Here is a 12700-nt window from a genome sequence, read left to right on the forward strand (position 1 = left end):
GTATTAACTATCAAGACATTTCCATCAATATTAAGTCAACATGATAATCGTCGTGATAGTAGACATTGTAAAGTCGTTACCTTACAATGTTGAATACAAGTGTACATTATCAGAGAGATTGTCACCTTTCAGTAATGTACATAAGGGGCCCGTAAAGTCTTGGAGTCACACACATGACAATAAAAGATTTTACATATAGTTACCATAGATTCTCTCACGTGGTGTTGTCATGTCATCACACACATAACATCCAAAGTTTACATGAAATCACCACAGATTCTCTCACATGAAGAAAAAATCCAATAAAGTACATTTTAAGAAATCATTGATGCTAAGACACCTTAGCAAGGGCTTCATTCTTCATTACTCCAACTCCAAGATAGTCTCCAAATGCACAAACTTCACTTGGTATGAGACTTGGTGAAAATATTGTTATGATAATGTACCTTGTCTAGAAACCATCTCCATGGTCTACTCCCTCTAAATCCCTACGACCAAAGATCCCCTTGGCAGATTTTCTAACAACTCTCTATTTTGATCACAACATTATTCGTAGGAGTAGTTTCTCGTACGCAAATGTACTTGTTTAATTCTTAGTAACATGAGCGAATGTAATAAGCTTTGGATTTATCCTCGAGCTTGCTGACACCAAACATTCATGATAATGTGGCTTCTATCTGAAGCTCCAAGTACATGCATCAACCTCTTGACTTTCTTGTCCACGGTTGCCTTAGACCTTTTCTGAATGTGACATCAACCTTCTAATAGATCATCAGACTCCTTTTGAATCTAATGTTTATCTTCAATTCAGCTTCGTAACTTGAAGTATCAAGTATTTGTTCCCTTGAATGCAATTTCTTATGCCTTTTGATCCATCCTCTTATGTTGGTACATCATAGAGCTAGTCAAGAGTTCGTGTAATATCCCCACTCCTTAGGACAAGTTTTACCTATATAAATTATTAACAACACAAACTATTAAAATTATTTCTAATGATTGATATCCAAAAATACCATTACTACACATCCTTAAATATTTCTTACTTCTAGGCTTCCTAACCCTCTGGGAGGATCCCCTGTGTCCTAAGGAGCAATCCTCAATTATTTGGCCTTCCTTCTTGAAACTACCTTTCATGTCCGGCTTCATAATCCTCTATAAAGACCCTCTGGACTCCATAGGACGACCCTTGATTAGCTAGCCATCTCATTGATTAAGATCTACTAGGTTTGTCTATCAAACCTACTACAATTCTCATATCTAAGTCAACCATTATTCACTACAATTCTTGGTCTGGATAATATAATCTAAATATATTTATTCCTATGATCTAATTTCTTACTAGAATATAACAATTAAAAAAATATCCTAATATTCCTTCCCAGCCTTCACCTGTCGCATAGAGCAATTATATTTATAGGATCATTCAAATGAAGAACCTTGAACCTGTACTTTACATGATGAGGAATCTTCTTAAAATAGAGCAACGTCTTTGCATCAAAGCACCTGACATACTACAAAAAAATGCTCAATAGAATATTTAAAAGCTCACCACTAAGGACAGATTGAATAAAATAATACACAAGCACAACGCGAATGAGCATCATGTGGACAACACTAAAATGATGGCAAATAAGACAAATGAAATAACATAGACCCTGCAGGACAACGTGGACAAAGACTTCAGTTCACGACTGAACACTTGGCAACCAACAAAGCATCTGACACTCCTAGCATCCACATTTCCACTAGCTGCTCTTTAAACACCTCAAGCTCCTTATATGGAATTCTGATGAGCATAACCTTTTGACATCACTGACGGAAACACATCCAATAGGGGGCACATGGGGTTTGATGCCACTGCACGAAAGGTGTTTCTCAAAGGGTTTTAATGGCCAACCCTACACATTGATGCCTAAGAACAGGAACTTCAATGTGACCCCTGCTAAAGTGTGAGCAAGCCCTTTGAAGAGAGACTCCATGTCATTGTTTTCCTCACAACAAGAGGAGTTTTTCGAAAGGTGGGTCTTGACTTTATCATACCATTAAAGATAAGAATCGCACATCAAAGAAGGTATATAATGGTAGTCACGAAGTACTTGTCAAAGTGGGCACAAGCCAACGTACTCCTAGATAAGACCACCCTTTGCACATAGCTTGATTCCTTTATGTGACAATCATAGCACAATTTAGTAGATCCATATCCACAATGACTGGGGGTGCATTTTGTGAACCAAGTAATTCAGATCATGACAACAAAAGTTTGAATATTTCACATGTCAAGCACGTACTACCCTCGAGTACATCGGTACGCTAAATCCACAAATAAAGTGTTAGTATGGATCTTGAACAAGACCTGCAAAGTGGAAGAAGGGGACTATGAAGAAAGACTTATTGTTGTACTTTGGGCATACCGAACCACTCACAAAGTGACATGACACACTCATGTACAAACAGAAGGTTGTCATGTCTACGAAATACATTGTGCCAAGCCTAAGAGATGCAATAGAGAACCAGCTTGGGCACACTAAAAGCTTAAAGGTATGACTGTTTAATCTCTTCAAGTTGGATGAATGGCGAGTGTCAATGCAATGAGCGACCAAGGTGGCCCATTGTTGAAGGAGATTATGGCATAACACATCGCTAGATAAATTTTCATTTAGGAAAGTTAGTATTGAAATATAACGGTTGCAATGAAATTGAGCATAGGAAATTCAAAGTTTGCTAGCTTGGGCCTTATAAAAAAGGGAGGTGGGAAACAATACAACAATAAAACTAACCACCCCAAATGACAAGTCTATGAAATAACCAATAAATGGGTCCTTGTCAAAGATATACCAAATGAGGAAAACGCACATTGCAGCAATCAACATGTTGGGCTACACAACTAAGGAGGACTAGAAATTTGGACGGGGCAAGAAGATTGAGAAGGACTCAATAATCACTGAAGAACCATATAGGCCAGACCTTAACTAGGCCAAGCTTATGATGACCACTGAGGAGTGGCTTTCCAAAAAGCATGTGGAAGGAATTGCAGTGTTTAGGTGTATAAGCACCTGACGAATACCTTATTCGGACTGCCAACATTGTGTTCAGGATAAATGGATATTGGAGATGGAGGGTGATGGAGCTTGAAATTTTAAATTTTTTTAATTTTGAGCTCCATTTATGAAAGGAGATGAATGATGAAGTGGTATTGTCAATATTAGAAAGCTTCATTGTTATATGGACAGAATAAGTTTTTGAAATACATAATAGATTCATGTCCTATCTGGATTGTGGTGATAGTCAACATTTTCTAGAGCAATAGCAGATTGAGCAGCTGAAGAATAACAATGAAATCAATTCTGCACTTGGTTTTTCTGGGGTGGTGCATAAGGTTGAAGAGTTGACAAAAGCCCTTCCTAGTGTTTACACATTGATCAGATTAAAAATCCTGCAAATCTTGATGCACACTTTCAAAGCACAGGCCCTGAAATTTGGCAAGATACAGCAGGTAAAGCAGATATATTTGTTTCAGGTTCTGGAACAGGAGGAACCATAACAAGAGTTGGAAGATATTTAAAGATGGAAAAACCCATCTATTAGGGTTGTCTGTGTTGAACCTTCTGAGAGTACTGTAACTTCAGATGGGCAAAAAGGAAGCCACAAAATACAAGAGATTTCACCTGGATTTATACCGGACAATTTGGACATGGCTGTGATTGGTGAGATTATTATATTTTCAGAAATAACATATGCAAGAGAGGAAGGATTTCTTGTAGGCATTTCATCAGATGCAGCATATGCAGCTGCATTGGAAGTTGGACAACGATGGGAGAACAAAGGAAAATTGACAGTGACTGTATTAGCAAGTGCTGCAGAAAGGTATTTAAGCACAGATATGTTTTCTTCCTTAGGAGAAGAATGCATTAATATAAGCTTCTGAACAAAAATGATCCTCTCAGTTCTCTCGGTCCTTTTGGTATTGACAGCAGTTGACTGAATGTTTTCTTCCTCCGATTTTGATTAAAAATATATGGTAAAGAATATCTCTTGATCTTGTGAAATCTGTGAAAAGTGGCAAGGATGCTTTACTGTCTTCCTCCATATGGAAGAATGTGTACCTGTCAAATTAGTTTAACTTCCCAGTTTCAGATTTCAAAAAGACTTTGACTGCTACTCCTTTCTATTTTGAATTCCTTATCAAATGCTATGGTCATGTCATAAGGATGCAACAAAATAAATTTGAAATATCAGAATGCAAAATAAAATGCACATGGCAGTGAAAGTTAGTAAAGATGTGAAATATAAGGAATTCTCCTACCACAATAGAACTTCGAACAAAAGAAGAATTGAACAAGCAGAAGTCCTTGCACAACAGCGTGCTCAGAGATTGCTCCAGTCTCGCCAGTTTGAAGGACAACCTGTTGACATGGATAATGCTTCACTACTCGTTACACTCCCTCCTAATCTTCATGCTGAGGTTTTGTTGACATCTCCAGAGACTGTTTTAGCGAATATATCTAAATCACTTGTTACTGAGGCATGGAGATTGCATCAAAGTTTCGGGTATTATCTCCCGACAGATAGACTAGGTGCAACCTGGAGATGCTTTCTTTGCTATAGAAGTCTGGAAGTCCTCCCACACAAGGCGCCCACATGATCTCATAACAAACGTAATATTTGTGATATATATCTTACGCTTGTTCATTTTTCTTGCAGGTTAAGCGGTTGCGGTCAAAGAGAGGGCAAGGAAGAGCTGGAATTGCCTGAATATTTGCTTGGAACGGTTAGAATAAATTGTGCTTAGGATTCGCGATCAAAGAGAAGGCATGAGCAGCGAACGTGTGAGAAACTAGGAAGGCTCTTTGAGGACACGATCACAGAAGGCAGCCAGGGTTATTGTCGTAGTGTAAATCTGTGCGGATAAAGGCATATATACTTTGGAAGGATGAATACAAGCAGCAGATGCGTGTATGATTTCCAGAAACCTGTGCGAATAAAGCATAAAAACTGGTGGCGTCTTGAGAAGCCTTGCATTCCTAGATCTTGCATTGTATGGAGGACAGATCACAGGCAGGAATAGGGATTGTGTGCTGTATCGGGGTATTGAAGTTTCAAAAGGTTTAATTTCATTAACAAAACAAAGAACATTGCAACCTATCGGTGATTAATGAATCACAATTATTTGTCAGTTTTTTGTTTAGTTATGATTACGTGCGGTGAAAGGATATGTCTGTTCCTCACGCACCTTTTGGCATTTTATAAATAGGAGATGTAAAAATTAAAATGAGAGGTCGCTCTTAAGGACAGTAATTTTCTATCGTCAAGCATACATATTTGAAATTTGGTTCATTTTAAAGGAGAAGTTCGATCTGTGAACTAAGCAAAGAGATTGTAATTTTTTGAACACTGATTCAGGCATTGTGCTGATTTTATTGTGTTGAGTAGAACCCCAGGAACCTGAGTGTCTTCAGTATAATTTATCCGGCAAATAAAAAACAGTAAGAATTTCAATTGTTTTTTAGAGTTGGAATGCATATAGTTTGTCCTTTATGGCATTGATCATTCATTTGTTTATAATTTTCTAATTTGATTAGCACACTAAGTTGTTTATTGTTCTTCAGATTTGACAAACACAAATATCATAGGATAAGAGTTCTTTCCTATTATTTGTATCTATTGTGTCCATTAAAGGTTAAAGCATAATAGACAAGTCTAAAGTGCGTTAAAATATAACAACTTGTGGCATCATAATTAGTAAGTTTTTAAGCAAAGTTTATATTATCAATATCATAAAGTTGCATGTAAAAAATATATATATTTGACTCTATTACCCAATTAAAATTTGACACTGGTCATAAATTTGTTCAAAGTTACATAAATTGAATGCTGGCAATTTTTCATCTTGTTTCTTTAAAGACCTTTTATTAAACAATCCTTTTAACATTTTTCTTTTCAGAAAAATACAATTCTATTAAACAATCCAAATTTAAAGTCATATATCACAAATCTAGAAGTTTTCCTTAACACTTGCCAATTGAAGGAATTTGTTTTGCAATCTGCTATAATACATTTTGCTTCCAAGATTTGAATTGGGTAAACAGGCCTTGGTCCAGCGGAACCTGAAGCGCAAAGGTTTTAATCCTGTTACGTTGGCCAAAATCAGTTAGATACCCAGCATCGAGCAAGCAAGGCTCGTAGGTTTCTAACCATCGATTTTGATAACGAACAGAGGGCACCTTACAAGGGAAGAAGAGGTTCAAGAGTAGCACAAGAGGGAGAAAGAAAGAGAAAAGGAAAGGAATATCATGCACACCGAGAGGAAGAAATTAACCTAAGCATAAAACCTTTTACATACCACATTACACCATCGTCTTGTTTTTAAAGGCATTACGCACCAAGTAGCAGCAAAGCACCTGCTGAATTTTGAACCAGCCAACTACATTGAGCCCTACAAGCCCTTCATAAAGCACATGTTGAATTTTGTACCCACCAGCCATGTTTAGCCCTACAAGCCCTCAATGAACTACTAGCCACTTTTGGACACCCTCATTGCAGGTAGGTTGAAACCGCTAAGAAAAAGGGTTAGAAAGAAGGTTACAAAAAGAACTGAAGGAGGTGAGGATAGCAATTTCGATGAGGAAGAGGACACAAGCAGCGGAAGGGATGCAAACACTTTCCTCTTTGGACAATAATAGTTTGGAAAATGAAGAGTTTCGCACGGAACCACGCCATATTGACTATATCAGGGCATAGAAGACACGGGAGATGGCTCGAGAGGAGGCAATGGGTGGCTATGATAATGAAGTATGAGAGAGATTTGAACATGACATAGTAGTGGAGTTCTTGCCCCTAAAGAAGTGACCCCTACTAGAACAAGTGCCAAAAGTAGAACCTAGAAGATAGGAGGCATTCATACAAAGAGAGGAGGTCATATGGGAGTAGTTTGTATATTAAGAGATTGTATGAGAGGAGGGAATACATATAGAGTAGGTCATACCAAAAGGATTCATACCAATGGAGAGGGTTGTACCACAATTGGGTGCAAAAAGATCGCATGTGGTTCCGCACTAGGGTGCGAACTGTAATAACCCCAACTAGTTATAACTTAAGCGAACACCAATTCTCTTTACTATTTAGTTGTTTTGCATTTCGTCAAATACTTTGCAATCAGGCATTGTTACTATTGTTTAATTTCAAACAGTCCAAAGATATGCAACAACTTGCTCACAACTAATTATGTCTTCTATTACAATTTTGAATGAATCTAACAAATTGGACACTCAAAATTTTATTCCATCAACTTCAATCCTCACAAACATGCCACACTTGCACTACACTTTTAATATAACAATTAGCAACAAGAAGACCATACAAAAATGAGCTATAGTCAATGCCAACAGAACTTCATGAAATTCGCACAGTCTTCACAACTATTTCCTAACACAAATAAAATATTTTAATTTTGCTATGAACTTGATAAATCCCATGCAGTATCTAAAAGGGTTTCCCAACAATGGCACTGCAATCTCAATTTCCCCTATTTGTCATGTCCCAACCCAGGTGAACATGAAAGCTAAATGCAAGCACGATATGTAGATAAGAATTTGCCTCAGCTTGAAATGTCCATTTCCAAATTCTCAAGAATGATCACCTATGATGTTAATGCACTCCGAAATACATAGAACAACCCCATGCCACATTAGATGTTAATTTTGTAGCATGCGCCACAATTCTGGAAATCTGGGCATCCCAAATTAATACTCAAATTGCTCAATTTTATCACTTCTACAATCCTAGCAATCAAATTCCTAGGCAATCAAAACGAGTAGGGGACAATGATAGTTTGCAACCACTACTACCACAGTCCAACTAGATACTCTGGCATCAAATACGCAGTTCAACAATGCTCTACAGCAGACGTTCAAAACGTCCCACTTGGTAAAGACATGATGCCAACAAGAAGGAAACTGTAATGTCCCCTCTAACAAAGACAAGAATAACTACAAAACCAATGTTAGAATTTATACAATAATCTTTTATACTTCACTATTCTACCCTCTATCCTAACCCAACCTTAAAGACGTCTCTAGATCGGGTTCCTCGGTTAACCGTCTTTTCTAAAATGCACCCTTTAAGGCTCACATATGCATATGTTGATATCATCATAATATTCTAGTCATCATCCATTCCTCATCTAGCCATTCATATAGGATTACTCAAAACTCGCATTGGCATGATAGCCATTCATATAAGGATCTCACTTCCTATACTGGCACTAGAGATTCCATTTACTCATCTAGCCATTCTCATAGAAATGCCCTCAATCTCTATACTAGCACGCAACCATTCATATAGAGATGAGCATAGTTCCTACACTGGCACTCTAGAGTTTTAATTAACTAATTAGATCCATTAGAATCACATCACTATCTTGCAATACCATAAACACTTAACAAATGACAATGTTAATTCATTAAGTCTCATGTTATTGAATATTACCCTTGAATATTATTTTTAATTAGTATCCTTTATATATAACTCTATATATATAGTTAATGCCTCCAATAAATCAATTAATAGATAAGTGATGATGAAATATATTACAAATATATAAAAGAAAGCTTAAACAATATAGTTACCTTAGTAGGCTCAGTACCCAAAACCCTTAATCAATACTTGGTGTACGTTGGTGCTTAAACTAACACCTTCGTGCCAAAGTCTCTACTTTCCTAGAAGATTGATGTTCCTTATATGTATGTAACTTGGGGCTCCTAATATTATGTTTTAACTTTATTTACCAATCTCCTCCTTTATTTCGAATGCATGCCTATTGGCCACCTCCCCTTTGTACTATCCAATGTCTGATTGACATGGAAACTTGTTGTACCTTATTAGAGGAGGTCTTTAACCTGTGTTATGCATTCCTGCGCACTAATTTAATCTGCATGCCTTGTCCATGTCCTAATTAATTCATCAAATCTCTGCGCTCTAGTCTTCCACCAACAACAGGAAGGTAAGGTTCATAAAAAACTATACCTCCCTTTGCTCGATGGCTAACACTTTGTCCACGTGGCTTGATTGGATGTCTTTGATTGACCTTGTACTCTCTATTACCTTATGCGAGGGATCTTCCTGTTATGGTCATTATCTCCTATAAACTTCTACGATGTTACCTTGGTCTTTCTCGACCACGTACTCTATGTGATGTCTGATGTGGCAGTTTGTATTTGTGCTTAGTTGGACCGGTTTATTTTTATTGCACCTGCACATGACCTCCACCTTGTTTTTTTATTATGTCCCCCCCTTACGTGGCATCCTCCCTACTCATTTATACGAGTGGGACAGAGGGGTTATGTTCCTTTAAAAGGTTATAAATGTGCAGGGTCCACCTTCTAATTAATTGTTTATTGAAACCTTTTTTAATGTTTGTATAGTTGTGGATAATTTGTTTAATTTAGATAATGTAGTTCATTTAATTTTGCATTTATTTATTATTTGTTTAAACACTTATAGTTATTTGATATAGGTGACATTAATTCATAACCATACACATTCTTCACTTATTAATATATTATATTAGGGATTCGAAAAGTTTTAAAAAAATAATATATACATGTATATTTGAAGTGTATTTTATATATTCAAATGTTAACTTTGGCTCATAAAAGAAACTGGTCACTCAACTCTTGAACTTTACAATGTCACCAATGTGGAATGTCAATGAAAGGAGTCGACTCACTTTATAATGATTTAATCTTCCTCCAAACATAGTGCATATAGTAGGGGGACTGTAGAAATTTTGCACAAATTGATTCACCAGATAGATGCCCAAATTCAAATGTAAAACCCAAATCACAACTCCAAATTCCCAAATTCTTCTGCATACAAATTGCTTCCTAGTCACAATGACACAAAAAGGGAAGACACCATGAAATCAGATTACAAAACTTGGATGAAATCCATTATACATCAGCAATGGATTGAAACAAACACAGAAACCTCCACAAGAGATAGAAAAAATATAATAGACAATTAGATGTTTTTCTCTCCAAATGGACTCATATTTATAACACAATATGGCACTCAGCTTCTTCCTCACACTTTTTGCTTAAGAAGCTTCATCTTCACAACACTTTATAACATTAAGTGCCATTATAATAATAAAGCATAGTTAGTTAATTAATAAAGATGAACCCCATCAATAAATAACTCCATCCAATGAATGTAATGACCAACTGCCAACGTCACCAACTGCACTGCCAACTATGGCAACTGCCCAATATAAACTTACTAAAAATAGCAAGTCCACAACTGAGACCCTCAAATCTCACTACTAGTTCACAACAATCGCGATGATCAGATGAACTAGCCAACTGCATAAACTAGCTAAAAATGGGGACATTACATGAAGTGATCTTTCATGCTAAAGATAGTATTTAGTCCACCTCAACTCTCATCCTTAGCCCATTTAGTTCCAATAGAGAAGGTGTTATAAATCGAACATCACACAAGATGGGACCCCATATCATTCGGATCAGCACTTCATGAGGCATTGAAAGAGCCACACTCCTATTGCATTAGTGGTCACACCTACACCTCCGATTGGATTAGTCATCCTAGCTACTATAGTGATGACTTCAGTGTAGGAGCCAACTATAACTACAACTTCAACACAAGGGGCAACCCCAATAGTACAAGAGATAAGCAATTCCAGCCCCCAGGATGGTAGTAAGAGGTTAGAGGTTGGAAGACAAAGATGCAGAAACAATAGCGTATTGGCTAAATTCCAGATGGAGGGTGATGACATCCCAACACCTTCAACCACATTATTGATGAGAAAACAAGTTGGTGGGAAGAGTGGGGAGATAGTATCAACGATCTACGCAGAACCAAAGATTGTGGAGGTTAGAGGGGACCAACATACAACCACCCCTTCTCAAGAAGCAGTAACAAGAGCCACAGAAGAGGGCATAGCAAGAGTTTCATTTTGAGATTTGGAGTGTTGATGTAGCGATTCCTAGCTTAGGTGAACATCATGGCAGCAGAGGCACTCCTCAGATTAATGGTAGATGAGAGTGAAAGGGAATTCACGAAACACCTCAAACCCAAGGATGGACAAAGACTAAGATGCAAAGATGCTAGAAGCATGAAGCATGCCGCACATTCTCACATGCCAAGCAAGAATGAGTATTCTCTCTAGGATAGAGAAGATATTCTGAGCCACATTCCTACAGCTACAATGGATGACATGGTAAGCATGAAATGCAGGTGAGAGCTTGGGAAATGTATAACAAGATGGCACAAGATAAGTTAGCTTGTGCAAGGAAGAAGCTATAAACCGCTCAAAAGGATTTAATGGTCACCTTTAGATGGTTGAAGGAAGCTCTAGAAACAAAAATGGTACAATCGAGACCTTAGGCTCCTTCGCCAACAACTTTTGCGCCCGATGTCATCCACTAGTCCAGGGATATCCTCTCATCCACCTTTGTGGTAGATGTTTATTTGTTTTGTGCACATCAACCAATTTTGTTGGATGCATCTGGAAGACGACTAAGGCGCAAACTAAATGAACATTTTCAATAGAAATTAAACACTTGCAATTTAGGCCTAGACTAACCCTACACAATTACTTACAATCAACAAATAACAAAAGGTATGGACACTACCTTCACGGTCTATCGCCATTCAACAATATCTTCCACTCGTCTACTTCTACTTTTACATAACATGAAATAAAATCTTAAATAAAAAATGCAATACTCCAAAGCAACACAAGTATTCCACCATGAACACCAAAGATAAATCAACAAAATTATGGCACCAATTTCAACAAGTCTCCTACTTTACTCTCTAATCTTATCTCCTCTCTAATGAATCAAAACTCTTACCATTTACAAATGAGAAGTCCTTGGCCTTAAATAGTCGTACAATTATATTGAAGAGCCAATATAAACTTAAGATCAAGGGCCTAAATTTACCCATTACAATACCTAATCCCAATCACCACACTATCATCCAATTACGTGAAGGTGCCACCCTACAGGCCAATAAGAAAATTAAAATGTCTTTGAGAACCAATGAGGAAATTGTACACTTGGCATAAGATGATTGAGTGGGCTTGAACACATGTAACTAGGATTTCCTAATTGGTAGAAGTCAAGTGGGTACCACCTCAACATCCTTGTCTAGTTGACTCGATAAATATCTCTTGATCATGAGAAAATATCTCTTGATATTACATTATCAAGCCTCCGATTGCAATGGCATATTCCCATATTGCTTCATCTTCTTGAGTTTTCTCCGTCGTCATTCTTGTAAATTTTCTCATTGCCATGGTTTTAACTTGACTGTACTTCAAACTTCATATCTCTTGTGATGCCTTGACCTTGGTCCTCTTCAACTGGTGAACTTTCTTAGCTGGATACTTTCCAAGCGAACTTGGATTTAGAAAGAAAATTCAAGTAGGTGAAATTTCTCTTTTGCTTGTTAACTCTAATTTTTCCTTCTCCATCTTGATCTTGCCTTGAATTTGCACTTCAATAATCTGATTTTTGAACCTCCTCATCATTTGAAGTTTTTTAGCCTGATCTTGTAGCTTCAATTCGGCCTTGGAACATCTAATTACTCAATATTTAACTCGCAAAAGCAAAAGAGAAAAATCCATAAGCTCATAAAATGATGAAATGAATGGAATTCTGAAAGTTTTCATGAAATA

The 12700-nt window shown here is 37.1% G+C and overlaps 1 protein-coding gene and 1 pseudogene across 2 annotated transcripts in view; one reads left to right on the forward strand and one right to left on the reverse strand.

The window, feature by feature from the left end:
- Positions 1-12700, reverse strand: part of LOC149562804 (Transducin/WD40 repeat-like superfamily protein) — a 293154-nt gene that overhangs the window by 37986 nt on the left and 242468 nt on the right. The gene's annotated exons all lie outside the window — the stretch shown is intronic.
- Positions 2207-5506, forward strand: LOC149562805 (cysteine synthase, chloroplastic/chromoplastic pseudogene; annotated as a pseudogene).

Source organism: Cupressus sempervirens, chromosome 4 (genome assembly GCF_028749045.1).
Source record: "Cupressus sempervirens isolate cs-2001-9-10 chromosome 4, ASM2874904v1, whole genome shotgun sequence".
NCBI lineage: Eukaryota > Viridiplantae > Streptophyta > Pinopsida > Cupressales > Cupressaceae > Cupressus > Cupressus sempervirens.